At 39.0% G+C, this 17,353-nt stretch overlaps 1 pseudogene; it reads right to left on the bottom strand.

Moving 5' to 3' along the window:
• Positions 1-161: 161 nt before the first annotated feature.
• LOC113092509 (myomegalin-like) lies at positions 162-16,891 on the bottom strand (annotated as a pseudogene).
• Between the last annotated feature and the right edge of the window lie 462 nt (positions 16,892-17,353).

The raw sequence follows: 17,353 nt of genomic DNA, 5'->3' as shown, positions 1-17,353 counted from the left end.
CAAGTCAGAAAAAAGATAAATGCAAAGCTTCATATCAAATAAAAAAAAAGCATGGTTATGTGCGGATGAACAAGGATAATGATGTAAAAGCTGGATGAGCTGTAACTGTGTGTCCTGATATTAATAAGATCCATCCAGAAAATCAACAACCTGATGGGCAAAATATTAAGCCCTTAGCTCTGACCTTGAACTGACTATAGCCCTGCATCACTGTTGGCTGAACAAACTAAAAGGTTCTTTTGGTATATTGGGAGATTAGAGCATGACATCTGACTGGTTTTCTGCACCTTCTCTCTGTTTGGCTCTCTGGATCTCTTTCTGTAGCTGATCTCTCAGCTCTGTGTTCATCTGGACTCCACTTTCCAGCTGCTGTCTGAGGAGTGATATAGCTGTGAGCTCCAGCTGCAGAGCCTGCAGCCTCTCAACACTGAAACCAACAAAAAAAAAACATCATTTAAATATAGGTATCAAGTGTTTAACAGCACATTACAAACTCTTAGTTGTCACACACCTGTCACGATCTTTGACGGCTCTGATGAGGTCAGAATAGAGATGTTGCTCAGCTCTCAGAGCTCGTTTAACTCTGTCTGCTCAGTCAGCTGATCAGATAGAGATGCAACCTCCTACAAAAGAAGAAAGGCATTCAACATTACAGATGCTGGCATGGATCAGCTTAAAGAATGCATGCATGTGTTCACATTTACCTGTTGTTGGCGATCTCCCCCAATGATGGTTCTTTCTCTCTGAGGGAGAGATGTAATGCTGCATTCACTCTCACCCGGCTGGGACGCTTGATCCCGGGTCAGAGGAAGTCGGCTGTCCCCTCTTTGAGACAAACGCTGGTGCAGCTCCTGCAATGGACCACAAAATCAGACTGAAGCATATACTGTAACCCAACCTCATGGGCTCATGCTAGGTGTGCCTTGAAAGATTCATTTTTTACCGTTTAATGTTTTATTGTCACTTTTGATAAATTTAATACATCTTTGCTGAATAAAAGTATTAATTACTTTCGATTAAAAAAAAAAAAATGTTTGAATGGTGGTATATGTGAGTGTGATTTCTACTCACAGTAATGATTTCTTCTTTAGTGTTGAGTGTTGATGTCAGGGACTCGATATTGGCTATCTTTCCCTCTAATTGCATCTCTAGGTCTGAGACCTTTGACTGAAGCTCTGCTAGAGAAATCTGTCACAAACACACAATTATTTTAAAAACTTCAAACGTTGAAACACACAAAAAAACAAATCCATTAAGATCTCAAATTAAAGACCTTGAGCTGGTTTTCTCTCTTCAGTGCGGCGTTCAGAGCTTCTGTTTTCTCTATGAGCTCTTTCTTCAAAATCAGCACAGATTTCTTACTGACCGTTGTTATATCCAGAGTGTCCTCACTGTTTTGCCTGCTTAGTTCAGCTTCAAAAACAAACAACAAATGTTATGTCTAGATATCATTTAAGTTGAATTTAAGTGAAGCATGGCATATTTCTAACAATACCCATGTTTTTCAAGAAATATCCCCATTATCTGCCTATATGTGCACCTTTACTGTAAAACCGTTATATTCTTACAGGACAAACACACTCTCACCTTCTCTTTCCTCAAGTTTCTTCTGCAGCACCTCAATGGTCTGTCTGAGCTCCAGCACCTGAGGAGGAAGAGCTTCACTCGTCTTCATTTCCAACAGGATGCGATCTTTCGCCTGTCCACGGTCTAACAGTTTCTATAAAAGCAACAGAACAACATCACTTGGCATTTAATTACCACAAAATTACGTCTTAAGAAGGTTTTTTGCACACTAAAGCAATTCCGTTTCTGGACTGAGCAATCGATTTGAGTGTGAAAACAGCCTTGTGATCAAAAGATTACAGGTCAAAGTCTCACATTAATGAGGGCATCCTTTTCCGCCAACATTGCACGGAGTTCAGCGGTCTCTAGATGGCCGTCCTGTGTTGCTGTAGCGTTCAGTCTCTGTGCGTTTCTGAGCTGCAGCTGTGTGTCTGCCAACTCCTTACGAAGATCCTGCAGTTCTCCTGCACGATTATTCAGAGCCTGTACGTGACGCTCCGCACTCTCCTGCAAACACAAAACAGATATTTCTGAGGCATTGGAAACGATGCTTATAAGTACACATATCAAGCACAAGTGTACAAGTGCATCAAAACCATAAAAAAAAAAAAAATTACTTGAAATTAAAAAAATAGCAATATGATTAAAATATAAAAATTGATGTGAAAATTGAAATACAAAAAAAAAAGTTATTCAATTAAATCTGAAATTACTTAAAATATTTTTGAACAAAACTATGATAGTATCTCAATGATAGTGAAATAACCCGGTCATCTAGTACCTTCAGAAGCTGGTCTTTGCTGCTGATTGTGGCCAGCAGGTTTTGTACAGCGGCTTGGTTCTCGGTCACTAGCCTCTCTCTGTCCTTCACTGCCTCGGACAGCATCGCCTCTGTGACCTTTAACCTCTGACTCATCTGCTCTGCGAGGTCACGACCCTGGGACTCTGATTGGCTCAGAACCCTACCAGCCATCTCCTGGAAAGTGAGGAGAAAATGCCTTCACACTTAGCAAATTCTGTCTGTGTCTGCACCAAAACTTGAGTGTGCGTGTTGTACCTCCATGTCTCTCGTTTTGTTGTCCAGCGCTTGCTGTAAGTGCTGTATAATGGCGTCTTTCTCTCTCAGAGCTCTCTGGAGGTTCTGCTCAGTCTCGTCTTTACACCTCTGAAGATTCTTCAGCGAGTTCAACAGCTGCTGCAGCTCCAGATCTCTTTCCTTTATTAGTGCATCAAAACTCTACACAGAGAGAAACCATTAGCATCTGATTCTAGATCAGCACTTTTATGTGAAGAAATTAAACATTCACCAATTTAAAATCTCTCTCTAATCACACAAAAACACAGTCTTACATTGATAGTCTCCTCGTTGTGTGAGAGCAGGTTGTTGAGACGCTCCACGTCTCTTTCTTTCTCTCTCAAGCTCAGCTGCAGCAAATGGATCTCATTTTCTTTCTCCTCCACGCTGCAAACTTCTCATCCAAGGCTTTCTGCTCACAGAGAATAAAGCACACAAAAATCTCAAGTGGTCGATATTTATGATAATCAAGGCTGGCAACTGTGCTTAATATTCTGCTGACACAAACAGAGAAACACAAATCATTAACATACAACCATCCACCTGGAATCATTATCTGGTTAAGCAGGTGGTTTATGGTACTGTACCTTCAAAACTTGTGTTTAAATACAGAAAACAATAAAGGAAGAGCCACAAACCTCAAGTGCTTTCTCTTTCTCCCTTGAGTCGTGCTCTCAGTTTATCCACCATGGGATCACCTTCCTCCTGAGTTCTGTTCTTCTCCAGATCTTTAACCATGTTCATATAGTCCTGAAAAAACAGGAATGAAGTAAAAAAAGCAGAGGTGTTGTGTGTAAGCTCTGTGTGTGTTGTGTGTGTGTGTACCTGCAGCTGCTGGTCTTTATGATTCAGACTAGCTGTGAGTCGTTCTATGGTGTTCTGTAGTTTTTGTTCAGCTGCGCGGTTTTTGCTCTTGCTGTTCTAGACGCTGTTGTTCTAGAGCGTTCTCTCTGTCAGCAAGAGCTCCGTTTAGCTTCTTCAACTGGTTCTGAAGATCCTGCAATAAACAGACGAAAGCAAAAACATAAAAAAGAATGTAATATCATTAAAAATTGTGGTTAATCTGAATATTTTAATTAAAATCATATGTAGTATTTCTTTGTAATGACATAAGTATTTCGTTTTTACAATACAATGTCTGTGCTCCTCACATTAATTGTCTTGTCTCCCTTCTTCTTCTGTTGCTGTAGCTGCTCCAGCTCTTGTTCTAGTTCTAGTTTGACCTGCTGAAGAAGGCACAGCCTCTGAATCTCTGCTGCCCAGCACACGCTGCAGCCTCTGGGCTTCCAGCAGCGAGGAGTGAGCCTCCGCCTGGGAGCCGTGATAATTCAGCCTGCTGCTCCAGGAGTAAAGACTGCTGGTCTTCAGCCCCCTGGAACAAACGGAAGAACATAACACACTCATTACACAAATCCTTCACCCATCTACTATATTAGTGACGAGGAGCAACTTAGTAGCTACAGTTGTCAATCTGTTCTAACTCACCACTGAAAAGTGCACAATCACACATACCTGATACTTCTGTAGTTTGGCTTTATGAAGGGCCTCTCGAGCCTTAGCAAGAGCCTGATCTTTCTCTTCAAGATCACCAGATAGACCCTCGATCTGAAATAAAGAAGGATATATATAGGTAAAACCACATTTTAGTAGTTTTTGTTGTCAAAAGCATTCTAGTTTTTTAAGTGAAAACTCAATTCATATGAGATTGTTTTCAAATACATTATAAAAACCATTGTCAAGTAAATACGACATTAACAAGAAAGATTGCTTAAATTCAAACCCAAATTTATAACATTTGCTGCAGACTTAAATTTAGTCACACTTTATTTTAAGCATTAATTATGACATAACTCAATTAACTCCCAATTTGACGCTTATTATTAGTTTATAAGGTAGGGTATAGGGAAGGATTATAGATGTCATGCATTATATGTACTTTATAAGCACTAATAAACAGCCAATATGTTAATAATAGGCATTCCTAATAAGCAACTAGTTTTAAGTGAGAATTGGACACTATTCTAAAGTGTTACCATACATTTTTATTCAAGTACTTGTTTTATTTTGCTCTGAGTTGCCCTACTTTTTTTCTTCTATAATGCTGAAATTTTGTTGATAGAATAAAAATAAAAAATACATCAAACAGTTTTAATGTTTGACTGCGTCACACCTCTTTCTCCTTCTCTTTGAGAACCAGACTGAGACCCTGGATGGTTTTTGTCTCGTTTCAGAGAGTTCTTCTTCTCTGCAGACAGTTCGATCTCTCTCTCCTGCAGCTCATCAGAAAGAGCCTAAAACACAGAGGAAACCCAATGAGACTTCAGCACAATACTTTGCTGTTAATTCAATGACAATTTCTGCTTAGAATTCATGTATGCATGGAACCAATTTCTAAAATTACTACCGGCATTGTTAAAGAGGCTTATATCATTTCTGTTATTTTAGCCAATACAAACCCTGGCATAGTCTGCTTATATGCAGAGAGGGTTTGTCTGCAGAGGATTTACCTTATTTTCTCTCTCCGTTTCTTCTAGCGTGTGTTTGAGGGTCTGGCTGCTGCTTTTGGCCGTGTTCAGTTCTTCGGTCAGCTGCCTGGTTTTCTGCTCCAATCTGCTCAGTTCATTCTGCCTTTCAACAAACATCTGCAAAAAAAACACAAAAAAAAACATGTATTTAATTTGCCGCTAAAAACTGGTAAGCAGTGCCCTAACATCCTAGCTAAAATTAGAGAAGTCAGAGAGTCATCAAAATCTGTGTAGAAGTGATGTACCTCCTGTTTAACAGGTATGTATTCATCATTAAAATCCTCTTCCATCTCTCTCAGACTTCTCTCCAGCTTCAATTTCCAAGACACACCGCTGTGGGTGTTTCCATGTATATAACTCGGATATTTTAATACTGGAATCTTGCTACTGTTGCATCGTGGGACAGGCCGCACTCCTTGCACACTCTTCAAGAGCTGCAGTATATCACACACCAGCGAGGTCGTTTCTACGGTTGTGGGGGTGGAGCCTCTCAGTGGGCGTGTCTGTCTGAGGGGTGATGCACTGATGTGGGCGTGGTCATACTGCTCCAGGGCCACTGATTGGAGGGAAGTTGAGCGTGAAATCAAAGCGCTCTTCTTATTTACGACGTCCAAATAGTCGCGACTAAGAGAACGAGGTCGGGTTACTGGCACGCCAGTGGTTTTTAAATTTTATGTGAAGAAGAATGTAATTTTGAACGTTGAGAACGATCTGTTTTACTAAGCGGCTCAAGACTCACACACCTCCTCAATCGACCTTTAAACTTCTCCTGTTGGCCTTCACCATCTGAATTCACAGAAACAAGCCCTTGACTTCTTCCTAGTTTGTCTTGGACACTGGCAATCCGTGTTTGTTGCTGCTTTGGTTGAACAGGTTGAGCTCGTCGAATGCATTGCAGCTGCTTTGAAGTATTTAAGCTTGTTCCAGTCTGAACTTCCTGTTTAAGAGGTACGTTTCCACTTATTTTGTGTTGGTTATGTTGTCTGTACTTGTTTGTGATTTGCGCTTTCAGTCCATCTCTGTCGTTCTGCATCCGCTGCAGCTGAGCGGCATGCGTTTCCTGCAGCTGTCCAATGGCGACGTCGCATTGCACAATGCGCTCGAGTAAAAACACGCATTTTCCGCAGAGAAACTCGCTGTGGCCGTCTCGTTGCAACTCCAAGCCCAACACATGCGAAAGGATGACTGCCAACCTCAGACGGCCACATGCGCTGAACAACCAGCGACACTGACCTCCCTGCACACACACGCCACACACACGGCATGGGTCACGCATGTTCACCAGACTAACACAACAAACTTCTGATCTGTACGCATACTATCTTGCTATGCATCTGCCTCAATGCTTTTCCTTCCGTCTTGCTCTGCACTGAATCGGAGCTGACTATGCTCTGCCCACACGCAGATTTAAACCCTTTAATCCTCTAACACACACAGGAAATCCTTTGGGTGATGTGCACAACGGCTGTAACACACACACATACACGCAGTAATCCACTCAGCTCAGCAGGAGTCCGATGAGAAGAGTTGTATTTGGGCCGTTGATGTTCCTACAGTGATTTGAGGATGTTGCAGGTCACACTTATGCATGAAACAGTATATTTCTGATAATCCAAACAAACCCCCAAACACCAAGTATTAATCTTTGATGCATAGCTAGTGCCACAATGTTATTGTGTTTATGGACATGAATGACATCTTAGATTGCAAATCTTTGTTCACTTGAAAATCTCACAGATTAGCACTGAAGGAGGGACCTCAGTCATATCTACAGAGCAGAATATCTGAAATTTTTGAGTGGACTCTTGACATCGGCAAGAACATATAACCACCACTTAGCAATGACTAAAAATCACTTACAAACCTCATAAAGTATTGCATGTCGAACACCCAAAATATCCTACCGTCAAAAGTTTGAAAGGTTGAAACCAAACAAATGCACACAACTGTCCAACCTTTTCATGTTTGATTTGCATTTGCTACAGTCACAGACTGCTGTTGATCTGCTAATCCAGCTTAGCACATGCCCTTCGACAGGGTTCTCACACTCTTTGGCTGTCCTGTCATTTTTAATTATGACATAGGACTTTAGAGTGCATCAGATAAATGAATATTTAATTTAAACTATTATGCTTACGAGTGCATAAAGAAAACCCTGAAATTGTGATGCTGGTGGAATGGATGAATCAAATTTCAATTGCTTCAAGCTCCTTTCTCACTTTACAACAATTTTCTGTCATGTATGAAACAGCCGCCCAATGAATCACACAGGCCGATATCATCATGCTGGCTAGCCTACATGCTAATTTTACTCTATAAAAGTACTCAGAAAGAGGAATACTCTGGCAACACAATGGGACTAGCTGTCTGCTTACCTCTTTGTCTCTTTCTGCATTTTCTCTCCCACGGTCTAGCTCTTCCCTAAGAGCCTGTAATATAAACAAAACATTACTCTGAGTTTTTTCATGTGCGTTACAGATAGCATTTACCTTGATGTATGAAAGCTGTTGCGATTTACAAAACAAACACCAAATTTACAATGCAAAAGTAGCACAGAAGCACTTCTGAACTGGACATTACGGTCCATCTGTGTAATGAGATTAAATAAATGCATTTACACAGCAATGTCAACTTTATATTTTCATACTAGAGCCTGAAGTGACTCAGAACTGGTATAATTTAATCTGGCTTTTATGCAGCCTTAGGAATTTTGAGCAGGCCATAAATCAGTTTTAAAAGACTTACCTGTAGTTGACTGTCTTTTTGGCCAATAAGAGATTTCAGCTGTGCCATCTGCTCTGTCATTGGCTGTTTCGGGTCATTGTTCTGAAGCTCTCCAATCATGGCGTCTTGATTCTTGAGTGACACCCGCAGCTGCTCAATAACACTTTGGAAATCATATCAGGGATATGTTAATAGTTACTCTTTTTTAATGTAAGGAGATGTTTCAGTAATTTAATTTCTTTCTGAATCACCTCTCCTTCTCCTGGAGGGCCTGCTGGAGCTCTCTGACCCGTTCGGGGGCGGAGCCTGAAACCGCTGGGGGTCCTGACTGTTTGGCAGCTTGCAGCTCTTTCTCCAATCCAAGATTTTTCAGCTTCTCCTTTTCAGCAATGGTGGCCATGCTTTCCAGCTCCTCTTGGGCAGCTTGCAGAGACTAAAGAAAGCAATGACTAAATTGGAGGACACTTCCAAAGCATTTTTTATAACTGTTCTAGGGTTTGTTTTACCTCCTCGAGGTCTTGAATCCGAGCGCTGAAAGCTTCTCGGAGTGAATCCATTTCTCTATGCATTTTCTCTCTGCCATCATCAACACCTCGACTCGCTAAACTCTCTAAAGCTTTCCTACACACACAAACACACATCATTTAGATCCATGTCTTATATCTACTGCCTCCTACATGTGTTCAATTGTAAATATTTCACCTGAAAGCACAAATGAGTAATAACCAGATGGAGTTATTTTTTTTATATTATGCGCCATATCAGTAAAATAGACTGAAATCAAATGATTTTTTTTTTTGGTATATAGTGAATTTTTACCTTAAAGCAAAAGGTTTCAACTAGGAAATGAATTGACAGTCAATCAGAATAATTTGATGTTTAATGGCTATGTGGAATTAAATTCTGGATCAATGAATTTGACAAAGGGTGGAGCTACACTTTAAAACTGTCAAAAAAAAAAAACAGATAAAAACAAAAAGTAGCAATTTTTCAGCAAACAATCAGAGGAAGAAACAGGATTTATCACTTCATGCTCTATCATGTTGTACCAATGATTAGTAAAAATAGGAAGTAAACAAGTGGGCAGCACTTACGATGCGGACACAAGCAGTTCTTGTTTCTCAGCCAGATCTCGTTTCATTGACTCCACCTCCACCTTCAGCTCAATGTTCTACACAAACAGACAAGATACTTAAAATAATGAAAAACTGAGATCAACAAGCACAAAACAACTGTTTGCTTTAATATAAAGAGGTGAACTGTGCCATGTGTGTACTTGTATGCATGTGACAGTGCGTGTCAATCACCGTTTTGTAAATGTCCTCGGTGGAGTCGTCACATTTCTGCTGCACACGTTCTTCCAGAAAATAGATCCTGAGCTTCAGGTTGAAGTTTTCCTTCTTCAGAGCGGTGATTTGCTGCAGGGGAACCATTGGAATTATTCCCAAAATACTCCTTATTTACACAGACAATACAAACAAGAAGAATATGTACACAAAGCTTCTATGTAAGCAATATGTGTGGAATATTTTAAAGAACAAATTGGAATTTATTCTGTTATTCACAAAAGAATTGTAGTTTTCCTGTGACATTCATGAACGTGATTCTTTTGAGTCAGATCTTACAACTGATCTAGTTCACAAAACCAGAACGAACTGGAGAAAACCTTCTTCATTTTGGCTTCTTTATTATAATATTCAAACTCATTCATGAATAAACATAAGGAAAGCTGTTCTCCTTATAACTAAAAGAGAGATGGGGAGGGAGGAGACGAGAACTAAAAGAGAAACAGAGCGACTATAACAGGCTGTGTGTGGGTCAGTAATGAGGGCTGACATGAGAGAGTGTGTGTGTGTGTGAGAGAGAGAGAGACAGACTGGCAGGGCAGTGAACTGTGCGTCATTGTACTCCGAGCGTTTTTCAAGTCAACATCTGGGGCAGAAAGAGGGGGAAGGGAAGAAAGATATACAAATAGAACGAGAGAGTGTGGAATAAGCACAAGTACCACAGTGATGGGCAGCTGTACCCCGCTTTGAAAGATCTCTGTGTTTCTACAGCACAAACACACTTTCTCTCATTCGGACACACACAGGAATGCACACAGATCTTTATCTTAGTACAAAGAAATAAGCACTTTTCCTTAAATGGACAGGCAGATTTATTCCATCCCAGAATATCGTTTCTGCCAAAGAAACCATATTAGTTGCATACCGACCTGTTAAAAATGAAGTTAAAAAAAAATGTACTGAAAATGTACTCAAAATCAGATTAGTTGGTTTCTTCATCAAAACAGATGTTAAGAAATTTAGCATTATATCACTTACTTGGAAAAAAGAATCCTTTGCAGTGAACAGGTGCTGTCAGAATGAGTTTAAACAGCCGATAAACAAAATAATATGACATACTGCATGCATGTTTATAAGAAACAAATCCATCAAGATGTTTTTAACTTCAAACCGAGTCTATCATCACACTTCCTCCGGTGACAATTGTCTTGTCTGAATCAGTAGAGAATTATGAACAGATCAAGAACCATTTACAAGCAAAAATGCTCCAAAACAGTTCTATTGGTAATGTTGGAGAACAACAGGGAATTGATTTTTATTTTTACTGAATGAAGTGTTATGGATTAAAGAGTATTATTTTGACCAGAAGTGATGGCTTAATGATGGATTTCTTTCCTACAAACACAAAGCTTTTGATTTCAAAATGTGTTAATGGATGGACTGGAGTGGTGTGGATTACCAGCCGTTTAGACTCCCATTCTGACGGCACCCATTCACTGCACAGGATCCATTGGTGAGCAAGGGACATAATGCTACATTTCTCCAAATCTCTTTCAATGCAGAAACAAACTCATCCATGTCTTGGATGATGGCCTGGAGATGAGTGTTTGCTTGTTTTTTTTTTTTGTTTTTTTTTGGGGGGGGGGGGGGGGGGGGGGGGGGTATCCCTTTAATCTAGCATTAAGCAAGTTTACTCAAACTTAGTTCTTTATTAGCACATAATCAAAAGGGTTTAGTTCCAAACCATAAAAAAAAGCATTTAGAAAGGTTCTGATTTTGATAAATCAACAGAAATGCTGAAAGGAAATCTACATGTGTTGCTTTGTCTTTGCATATCTGCCCTGTCTGCTATGAAAAGAAAAACATGTTTAATATATTGTTCCATATTTCAGAATATTTCAACGCATTGGCTACATTCACACTGTCAGTTTTTGTTTAGAATACCGTCTGTATGAACATGCAACGGGAGTCAAGGCCGTATTCTTTACCATTGACCAAAATCAAATCAAATTAGGGCTGCAACTAACGATTATTTTGATAATCGATTAATCTGTCGATTATTTTTACGATTAATCGATTAATCGGTTTATGTACTTATATTTTAGTTTTTTCAATTTTTTCCCCGAGTAAATTATTAATAAAGGGTCTTTATCATTCAGCATAGATTTTTAAGAAATTTTAACCATTTTGCATTGTCATATCCTCATCAAAAATATACCTGGAGTTGTTTTATTATGTTAGTAATCCTTTGTCGAACTCTTCTGCAATCAAAACACTGACCCATACTCTAGCAAAATTCACAAGGAGATTTCAAATATTGTTTTCACCATGGCAGTCCTTAGAGCTCCTAAAGTAGTTTAACATCCCAGACAAAGCTTAAGGAATCTTTGAGAACATATTTTCAAGAAGTATAAGGATAAAACAGAATAAAATTGCAGTGCATTGTATTTTATTATTTACTGGGAAAAAGCTTTATAGCTTATGCTGTGAAATTGTAAACAATCCTTCGAAAAAAAAGTGCCAATGGCATGAAACCTGAATGGAACTCACAATTTAAAGTAAAATCCATCAGAAGGTTGTCCAGAAAAAAAAAATTGGGACACACAAAAAACCTGCTGTGTGAAAAAGAGCAGTGAATACTTAGAAAAGAAGTGCATTTTAAATATACTCAAACATTTACCTCTCTCATTCAGTCATAATTAGGCTGCAAATCTGAATTATGAACTGGTAAACGACAAACTGATCACATAACATGTTTTAAAGCTTTAAATGTTAACTGTTAAAAAGCAATGTTATCAGCTTTTACGATTAAACATTTGCAAACAACCTTGTACTGGAGAATCTGCACAAATAAAATTCTTAGGGGCCGTTCACATATCGCACCTAAAAACGCGTGGAAAACGCTAGTCGCGCCGCTTTCTCCTTCTTTCCAAAGCGCTCGGGCAGAAGCGCCGCTGAGGCGTCTGCCTTTGCTAAGCAACCATGACGTGCTCTCTCCATGACGTGCCCTCTCCATGAAGACCCGGAAATTTCAGCAAAGGATAAATGGATGCGGTGTGGACGCGCCTGGAAAAACGGGCGCATCGCACCGCGTGCGTGTCGCGACCGCGTCGCTTCCATTATGAGAGTGCATACTGCGCGCCTATATTGGAAATAACGAACTTGAGCACGCAAAAGACACGATATGTGAACGGCCCCTTAAACAGTTCAGTAGTGCAGAGTTTACAGGTTACTCTTCATTTTGAAGGCTCAAAGTAAAGTACTCCCACTTCCCGCTGAATGCTGCAGAGACGCTGTTCGGGAAGCACGTGACATAAAACGAGGCCAGCTATTGGCTATTCGCTACTTCACCTGCTGTACTGGCTGAGTAAAACCTCCGGTGGCTCATTACTGCCACACTTTGGTCACCGCAGATTTGAAATATGCACGAAATGAGCCGCTTATGGCAAATAAAGTTTATTTAGCGACGAATCGATTACTAAATTAGTTGACAACTATTTTAATAATCGATTTTAATCGATTAAATCGATTCGTTGTTTCAGCTCTAAATCAAATCCAATTGAGCTGCGAGTTCTTTCAGCAAATCTTCATTAACCGACAGCAGCTTTTAAATTTGGGTGGAGAGCAGAGTATTTGAATCGTGTGCAGAACACAAAAATGTCAGGAAAACTGTGGAAAAATGGTGGGATCTAAAACTTTCAGATGACCAGTGGAAAACTGAGGGATCTAGATCATGGCCCTAGTGAGATGTCTACCGAAACAGCATTTAGACATCTTTTTCTCTCATTATAAGAAATCTAAAATTGTAATATTGTAGTACTTACGTTCTCATAATCTTTCATAGTCAGAGCTTTGGCTGGAGACATCCTCTGCCCTGGAAACAGAGGCGCTGCAGACGACAAGACAACAGATGAACAAATGAACACTTTTTGGTTCACTCCAGAAATGTCTCACTTCTTTTCATATGACCCTTTGAGGCTTTGATGAAAATCTGATTAAGACCATGTGGTTTAATACGCAAGGACAGACATCAGAAAGAAATAAAACAAGGGTGTCAGACTGTGTGTCTTCATTACAGAGTTAAAGGTAAAAGGCTGGAGGGAAGAACAAAATAATGGTCTTTTCATCTTATTCTCGATGATTCAACAGAGGCTTAAGTCCTAAATGTGCTAAAGTACACAGATCTACATCCTCTCATTTGTGTTTTCCGTTATCAGATTACATTATGAGACATGAGGGTGTTTGTACCTGTCATGTCGTCCATGCTGAAGTTGCCGCTGTTTAGAGACTCTGGCAGTCTGGAAATACTGCAACAGAAACACACACACACACAACACAAAGAGCCAAACACAAATTTAAAAATGTAAAAAAAGCCAAACAGTAAGACAAATACACAGCAACCACAACAAAGCCACAAAACTGTCAGCGTTCATCCATGAAGCAGGTGCAAATATCCAGCGGTTACACTACAGCGTCTATTCTATTTTACTATCCAGCTCATGGAAAAACACACAAACACTGAGAGGACAGACAATGCATACGTCTGTGGACGCTTTTCATAACTCAACCTCAAGGCAGGAGCAGAAATAAAGAGTGTGTGTGTGTGTGCTTTCATAACCATTTTAAAGTGCAGCACTGGCTACAAGCGAGAGCATGATGTAAGCAGGCCTTCAGAAACTAATGTGAATGTACAGATTACAGCATGTTTAAGTTGTGTTGGTGTGTATTTGCTGTAAAATCTTGGCTCCCAAGCAAATTCAATCCCCTTTGCTCCTCTGACAGTCACCCAGAGCTACGGCAAGCCCACGGGACACTCAGCACACTGAACTTACATAAGACTGAGCAGCTGTCAAACTGAAGAGCCTCGCAGGTCTAAGAAATCTAATGCCTCTTACTTCTTATACATCCAATATCTCAACCATAACAATTAATAGCCAATATTTGAAATTAGTGGCATTTGCTAATTTATGTCATTTTATTTAAAAGTGTTTCAAATACTTACATTCGAAAGTATAGAATTTTCAAAATCGAACCTAACAATATAGCCGATTTTGAGTCAAATAATATCCGGAATAAAAAAAAATTAAAAATAAAAAAAAAATCACTCATTTTAATTCAGACATTTGATTTCTTATTACTAATAAATTGGATTATGTAAATCAAATATCATAAAAATTAACCTCGCTGGTTTGTTTTTTCTTAAATACTAGAGTGAAGAAGTTTTATTAAAATTTTGAATTTGTTTTTATCTTACATTTTCAATTTTCTTTGCAATTTTAGCTATTAGTTAAAATGTTTTATGTCTACACAGTTTATTACATTTATTTCAATTTTAGTTTTAGTAGGCTATATTAAGTAAGTTTAACTAAAGGATGCATTGGCAACTAGCTGAAATTAACTTTAAAGTAACAAAGGAGTTAAATAGATATTGACCAACATAAACATTTTGAGTTTAAGTGTTATTTTAAGATCTAGACACCAGTTACTGATTACTGCTTGATCTCTAGTAATTTCCTCTCAAATCAGCCAAATGTCCACGAGCATCAGCCATTGAAAGCCCAGCACAACTCCCAAATGAGCACTACATCCTATGTCTGTTTACAAAAACTCCATTACATTCATATAGCACTCATGAAACCACATTCATGTGCAGACAATAGCAAGTGCAACTCTGCTCAATAACACTGTAAACAGTGTCTCTCAACACCACTATTGTCCACCTGTTTATTTTAATCTACTGTATTTTGAGCAGGATGGATGAAGCCAAATGGATACAACCCCTTTAACACATCACAGCCAAACAACTTCCTCTTCTCACATTTTCCTGCACCGTTAGCATTGTGCTAGCCACAGGAAGACACACACAAACTATTATATAACTATCTTACGGGTTCACATATGAGTTAGTCTCAGAAATAATTTAAATTGGTTAATGTTCCTCTCAGATGTCAGAGAATCAAGCAGCTGACTGCTATCAGCTTTCGTCTTGTGTTTCCTCCCAGGCTCACCACCTGCTTTATAAAGGTGACACTGCAACAACACAACCATCAGGACAGCACAGACAGTCTCTAACTTGACCATCAAAGCCAAGAGTCCTTCAACTCCTGCCCATTAGAGACCTGCTGCTGAACTTGACAAAGTCTGAGCTCTAGAATAAAGCAGTGATCTACTACAAATACACAGACACAGCACTAACTCTATACAAAAGCATCACAGGTGTAACAGAGTTACAACCTACCTACATCACTCCTTCATGTTCATATGGCCACAGAAAGGTAAAATATAGAGATCAAGGCGTCAGACAATAAACAGGAGCGCTATTCCGCTATTTGCTGTTTCCAGGAAGGAAGTAATATGTTTTCTACTATGACAGCGCATGATCAACACATAACAGCAGCTAGGGACTCTCTCTCTCTCTCTCTCTCTGTGTGTCTGTCAGCATTGCTCAACAACACGACTAAAGCCCCTTTAGAAACTGAAACTGAATGCGTTAATGCTGTCTGTACTCTAATAAACTAACTCTTCAAGTCTGCTTAAATTCGATCTGGGCTGCATTCAATGCATACGACTTTATTAACTGCAATATTGTTTTATGCAAATATACATCCGTTTTAATGCATGACAGTTCCAGTTTAATGCAGACGGTTATATTTAAAGCACTGCATTTGATGCATACAAAATATTATTAATATACTCCAATATAAATATTTAATGATCCCTGTCAGATAACGGTTTGTGAATGTATTGACTCTCCAACATATTTCCTGACTGCAGTAAACGTCAAAAACAGCCACGTGTGCCCAGATGCTTTATAGATCGAGTCCCTGCTATATTTAACCGAGAGGATCATGTGTGTTTGGTTTTTAACATGAAGGCTTTTAGATTCAAAACTCCACACACTCATGATCAGCAATATATAATAATAACCATAAAGGCTGGATTCAGACTTGTTTGGATTCAATACAAAGAGAAAAATATTAAACATTCTTAAGTATAACGTGCATATATTGGAAGCACATTCATTTATTAATTGAAAATGAATGAAACCAACTAAGTTAACTTTATAGACTTTTAGAAATTCGTCTTTGCAGCTGTCAAGAACACATTACAGTTAAATGTCAGACGGATGAAAGTGTACACAAATGCAGCAACAAATGCATAATTTCTGAGATAATATAGAATGAAAGCATCCCATTCACCAAATAAATCATGATAAGGGTTAAATGAAGTCATACAAATCTTAAAAACAATAAACGTTAGCTATCTTAAGGACTTCGGGGGATAGTTTAATGAGCTGAAATTCTAACTTTACCTCATCTCTATAGTGTTATCTGTCGAGTGGATTACCACTAGACATTTTAAAAGTCTAATGATGAATAACAGGTTGAAAACATTTGGTAGGAACTATTTTCGCGATTATTTTAAATGTTCTCTCCCCTCATGCTAATATGCTAACGTTACCTGACAGACTCTTGACAGAAATGAAAAAAATAAAGCGCTTCACCTCAGATTGATGTCAAACGGCAGCGTTTGATCTTCTCCAACCACCGAATCCATTCTGGATCGAAATAAGAGTGTTTCGTTTTATCTGTGAACAATATTTCTGTCAAAACATGACGCCCGTTGTATTATTTTTGAATTATGAGCGGTAGATTATGAATGTAATTTCAAAGCAGACGTTGGAACCGCCATTTTAAAAATCGTGACATCACCGTGCGAGCACGCGCATAGTTCAAGGAGATGGGCGGTTCGGGGGAGAAAGCTTATCTTATAAATATTTATAGTATTGAATCATACGGGGGAAACCTATAAATAGTAATTTATTTTGCTGATATTGCCTGGTAACCTTCCAATATTGACGGTTTGTTTTGTGAAAAATACAAATATTTCGTGGCGATGAGTGCGCTGCGTTGTTGAGCCGTGTAAGATGATTGGACGGAAAAGGTCGGTTAGCCCGCCTCTGGTTCACCCCTATTGGCTGTCAAGTCAATTGTGGGCGTCAAAGCAAGAAAATGGAATTACGTTTTTATAATCTTCTGAACAGTAACAGTGAACAATGTAATATGAAAAACAGTCGAATTGCATATGAATTAAAATAACTTTTAAATAATTTATTAATATGACATTGTTTGTTGAATTTGATTTTAAGAACACAAAGGCATTTAGTAGAATAAATT

This window comes from Carassius auratus, unplaced genomic scaffold (assembly GCF_003368295.1).
Source record: "Carassius auratus strain Wakin unplaced genomic scaffold, ASM336829v1 scaf_tig00214629, whole genome shotgun sequence".
In the NCBI taxonomy this organism is placed as follows: Eukaryota; Metazoa; Chordata; class Actinopteri; order Cypriniformes; family Cyprinidae; genus Carassius; species Carassius auratus.
The sequence above is the reverse complement of the archived record's forward strand: the minus strand, read 5'-3'. Positions and strand labels throughout refer to the sequence as shown.